A 6,000-nucleotide genomic window follows, 5' to 3' on the forward strand; every position below is an offset into this window, starting at 1 on the left:
CTAATATGATACACCTCGATATCTCCCTTTTGCTGGTGGTCTCTCAGAAAGTGATGCCGGATGTCTATGTGCTTAGTGCGGTTGTGTTCAACAGGATTATCCGCCAAGAGGATTGCACTCTCATTATCACATAGGAGTGGGACTTTGCTCAGATTGTAGCCAAAGTCCCTAAGGGTTTGCCTCATCCAAAGTAGTTGTGCGCAACACTGTCCTGCGGCAACATACTCGGCCTCAGCGGTGGATAGGGCAACTGATTTTGTTTCTTGGAACTCCAGGACACCGGGGACCTTCCTAGGAATTGACACGTCCCTGATGTACTCTTCCTATCAACCTTGCATCCAACATAATCGGAGTCTGAGTATCCAATTAAGTCAAAGGTAGACCCCTTTGGATACCAGATCCCGAAGCAAGGCGTAGCAACTAAATACCTAAGAATTCGCTTAACGCCCACAAGGTGACACTCCTTGGGGTCGGATTGATATCTAGCACACATGCATACACTAAGTATAATGTCTGGTCTACTAGCACAAAGATAAAGTAATGTACCTATCATGGACCGATATGCCTTTTGATCAACGGACTTACCTCCTTTGTTCAGGTCGACATGTCCGTCGGTTCCCATTGGTGTCTTTGTGTGCTTGGCGTCCTTCATCCCAAACCTCTTTAGAAGATCCAGAGTGTACTTAGTTTGGGAGATGAAGGTGCTGTCTTTGAGTTGCTTCACTTGGAACCCAAGGAAGTAGGTGAGAGCACCTAGAGGGGGGGGGGGTGAATAGGTGATCCTGTAGAACTTCAAAAACTTAAGCCACAAAACTTGGTTAATTGTTAGCACAGTAATTTTCTAAATGGCTAGAGAAGGATCTCAACACAATACAATAACCAAGAGATATCAATCACAGAGATGGCACAGTGGTTATCCCGTGGTTCGGCCAAGACCAACGCTTGCCTACTCCACGTTGTGGCGTCCCAACGGACGAGGGTTGCAATCAACCCCTCTCAAGCGGTCCAAAGACCAACTTGAATACCACGGTGTTGCTTTGCTTTTCTTAATCCCGCTTGCGAGGAATCTCCACAGCTTGGAGCCTCTCGCCCTTACAAAAGATGTTCACAAAGAATCACGGAGCAAGGGAGGGATTAGCAACTCACACACGACACAAAGATCACAGCGAATACGCACACGCAAAACCTAGACTTGAGCTCAAGAGACTAGCACACTAGAACGGAGCTCAAATCACTAGAATGTCGAACAAGTGCGCAAGAATGAAGTGTGAGTGATCAACAATGCTCAAGGGATGCTTTATGTCCTCCTCCATGCGCCTAGGGGTCCCTTTTATAGCCCCAAGGCAGCTAGGAGCCGTTGAGCACAAATCTGGAAAGCCATTCTTGCCTTCTGTCATCGGGGGCACCGGACAGTCCGGTGCACACCGGACACTGTCCGGTGCCCGATTTCCTTCCTTAAATAGCGAAGCCGACCGTTGGCAGGCTGAGAGCCGTTGGCGCACCGGACAGTCCGGTGCCATCTTCTAGCCGTTGGCTTAGCCACGTGTCCCGCGCAGATTGCGCGGCCGACCGTTGGCCCGGCCGACCGTTGGCCCGGCCGACCGTTGGCTCACCGGACAGTCCGGTGCACACCGGACAGTCCGGTGAATTTTAACCGTACGTCGCCGGTGAATTCCCGAGAGCGGCCAGTTCGCTCGAGCCAGCCTGGCGCACCGGACACTGTCCGGTGCACCACCGGACAGTCCGGTGCTCCCAGACTCAGCAGATTCTTGGCTGCTCGAGCCAAGACATTTCCAATTGGATTTTTCCTGTTTCCAGCACTTAGACACAATACATTAGTTCATAAAACAATGTACTAAGTCTGAGAAACATACCTTAATTCTTGATTTGTACTTTGTCCACCTTTTTACACTTAGGCACTTGTGTTGGACACTAAATCACCAAAACACTTAGAAATGGCCCAAGGGCACATTTCCCTTTCAATCTCCCCCTTTTTGGTGATTTATGCCAACACAACATAAAGCAAGTAGAACAAGTACAAAATCAAATCAAATAAGAACTCAAAATTGTTTTGATTCAATTTTGACATATATGGATCACTCTGTGCCACCACTTGGTTTGTTTTTGCAAATCAAACTCAAATTTCTATCTCTAAGTCAAACACACATGTTAAGACATAAAGAGAGTCATTCTAAGAGAAATTGATTCAAGATTTCAAAAACTCCCCCTTTTTCCCATAATCAATACTTCTCCCCACAAGAAGCCAACTTTTGACAAGAGAGACAACAAAAGAGTTTTGACAAACCAAAAGCTCTATTCTACTATTTTCAAAATCTCTCAAGTGGTAGCTGATCCATTTATCGCTTTGGCCTTTATTTTCTCCCCCTTTGGCATCAAGCACCAAAACGGGATCAATCTTGGCCCTTTAACCCCATTGCCTCACCAAAATCTTCAACTAAGAGCAAAATAGGCAATAAGAGTATAAAGATGAACTTGAAAGAGTTACTCTTTTCATCGGAGTGCAGTGGAAGTCTTGCATGGTCCAAGTCCACCTTTTCCCTTTCAATTCTCCTTGGAGACTAAAACAACCAAACTCAGGTACATGATTAGTCTCAAAGGGTCAAGTTGTAGCACAGCTCCCCCTAAATATGTGCATCACTTGCAAACAGGACTTGTGAGGTCCAGGGAGTGTTTGTACAACTTGAGCACCACAATAAGCAACAAAATGCAGAATGAACATGATCAAAAGCATAAACACATGTATGCTACATTTCAATCCAAGTTCCGCGAATCTAAGATATTGAGCTCACTACGCAGCCTGCAAAAGGTCTTCTCACCTAGAGGCTTGGTAAAGATATCGGCTAGCTGGTTCTCGGTGCTAACATGAAACACTTCGATATCCCCCTTTTGCTGGTGGTCTCTCAAAAAGTGATGCCGGATGTCAATGTGCTTTGTGCGGCTGTGCTCAACAGGATTTTCCGCTATTCGGATAGCACTCTCATTGTCACATAGGAGTGGGACTTTGCTCAGATTGTAGCCAAAGTCCCTGAGGGTTTGCCTCATCCAAAGTAGTTGCGCACAACACTGTCCTGCAGCAACGTACTCGGCCTCAGCGGTGGATAGGGCAACAGAGGTTTATTTCTTAGAGTTCCATGACACCAGGGACCTTCCTAAGAATTGGCACGTCCCCGATGTACTCTTCCTATCGACCTTACATCCAGCATAGTCGGAATCTGAGTACCCAATCAAGTCAAAGTTAGACCCCTTTGGATACCAGATCCCGAAGCAAGGCGTAGCGACTAAATATCGAAGAATTCGCTTCACAGCCACTAAGTGACACTCCTTAGGATCGGATTGAAATCTAGCACACATGCATACGCTAAGCATAATATCCGGTCTACTAGCACACAAATAAAGCAAAGAGCCTATCATGGACCGGTATGCTTTTTGATCAACAGACTTACCACCTTTGTTGAGGTCGGTGTGTCCGTCAGTTCCCATCGGCGTCTTTGCGGGCTTGGCGTCCTTCATCCCAAACCGCTTTAGCAAATCTTGCGTGTACTTTGTTTGGGAGATGAAAGTGCCGTCCTTGAGTTGCTTCACTTGGAACCCAAGGAAGTAGTTCAACTCGCCCATCATTGACATCTCGAATTTCTGCGTCATCACCCTGCTAAACTCTTCACAAGACTTTTGGTTAGTAGAACCAAATATTATGTCATCGACATAAATTTGGCACACAAAAAGATCACCATCGCAAGTCTTAGTAAAAAGAGTTGGATCGTCTTTCCCAACCTTGAAAGCATTAGCAATTAAAAAGTCTCTAAGGCATTCATACCATGCTCTTGGGGCTTGCTTAAGTCCATAGAGCGCCTTAGAGAGCTTACACACGTGGTCGGGGTACCGTTCATCCTCGAAGCCAGGGGGTTGCTCCACATACACCTCCTCCTTGATCGGCCCGTTGAGGAAAGCGCTCTTCACATCCATTTGGTACAACCTGCGACTTGGGCATAACCTTTTGCCACAAGTCGAGCCTTGTTCCTCGTCACCACCCCGTGCTCGTCCTGTTTGTTGCGGAACACCCACTTGGTTCCCACAACATTTTGCTTGGGACGAGGCACCAGTGTCCAAACTTCATTGCGCTTGAAATTGTTGAGTTCCTCCTGCATGGCCAACACCTAGTCCGGATCTAGCAAGGCCTCTTCTACCCTGAAAGGCTCAATAGAAGAGACAAAAGAGTAATGCTCACAAAAATTAACTAATCTCGAGCGAGTAGTTACTCCCTTGCTAATATCACCCAATATCTGGTCGACGGGATGATCCCTTTGAATCGTCGCTCGAACTTGGGTTAGAGGTGCCTGAGGTGCTTCTTCCTCTTCAACTTGAACATCCTGTGCTCCCCCTTGATCATGCGCCTCCACTTGAGGTACCTGTTCGTCACCTTGGGTTGGGGGAAGCACCATAGTTGAGGAAGACGGTTGATCTTGCTCCAAATGTTCTTGAGGCCGTACATCTCCAATCGCCATGGTGCGTATCGCGACCGTTGGAACGTCTTCTTCATCTACATCATCGAGATCAACAACTTGCTCTCTTGGAGAGCCATTAGTCTCATCAAATACAACGTCGCTAGAGACTTCAACCAAACCCGATGATTTGTTGAAGACCCTATACGCCTTTGTATTTGAATCATAACCTAATAAAAACCCTTCTACGGCTTTGGGAGCAAATTTGGAATTCCTACCCTTCTTCACTAGAATGTAGCATTTACTCCCAAAAACACGAAAATACGATACATTAGGTTTGTTACCGGTTAGCAGCTCATACGACGTCTTCTTGAGGAGGCGGTGAAGGTAGACCCTGTTGATGGCGTGGCAAGCCGTGTTCACGGCTTCCGACCAAAAGCACTCGGGGGTCTTGAATTCTCCAAGCATAGTCCTCGCCATATCTATGAGTGTCCTGTTCTTCCTCTCTACCACACCATTTTGCTGAGGTGTGTAGGGAGCGGAGAACTCGTGCTTGATCCCCTCCTCCTCAAGAAACTCCTCCACTTGAAGGTTCTTGAATTCGGACCCGTTGTCGCTCCTTATCTTCTTCACCTTGAGCTCAAACTCATTTTGAGCTCTCCTGAGGAAGCGCTTGAGGGTCCCTTGGGTTTCAGACTTATCCTGCAAAAAGAACACCCAAGTGAAGCGGGAAAAGTCATCAACGATAACTAGACCATACTTACTTCCTCCTATGCTCAGATAGGCGACGGGTCCGAAGAGGTCCATATGTAGCAGCTCCAGGGGTCTTGATGTTGTCATCACATTTTTGGTGTGATGAGAGCCTCCCACCTGTTTCCCTGCTTGACAAGCTGCACAAGGTCTATCTTTTTCGAAATGAACATTGGTTAGACCTATCACGTGTTCTCCCTTTAGAAGCTTGTGAAGGTTCTTCATCCCCACATGTGCTAAGCGGCGATGCCACAGCCAGCCCATGCAAGTCTTAGCCATTAAGCATGCATCTAGACCGGCCTCTTCTTTTGCAAAATCAACTAAGTAAAGCTTGCCGTCTAGTACACCCTTAAAAGCTAGTGAACCATCACATCTTCTAAAGACAGACACATCTACATTTGTAAATAAGCAGTTATATCCCATATTACATAATTGACTAACAGATAGTAAATTATATCCAAGACTCTCCACTAGAAACACATTAGAGATAGAATGCTCATTGGAAATTGCAATTTTACCTAGCCCTTTTACCTTGCCTTGATTCCCATCACCGAATATTATTGAATCCTGGGAATCTTTGTTTTTAACGTAGGAGGTGAACATCTTCTTCTCCCCCGTCATATGGTTTGTGCATCCGCTGTCGATAATCCAACTTGAACCCCCGGATGCATAAACCTGCAAGGCAAATTTAGGCTTGGGTCTTAGGTACCCAACTCATGTTGGGTCCTACAAGGTTAGCACAAATATCCTTAGGGACCCAAATGCAAGTTTTGTCTCCCTTGCATCTTGC

This window comes from Zea mays, chromosome 3, assembly GCF_902167145.1.
Source record: "Zea mays cultivar B73 chromosome 3, Zm-B73-REFERENCE-NAM-5.0, whole genome shotgun sequence".
In the NCBI taxonomy this organism is placed as follows: Eukaryota; Viridiplantae; Streptophyta; class Magnoliopsida; order Poales; family Poaceae; genus Zea; species Zea mays.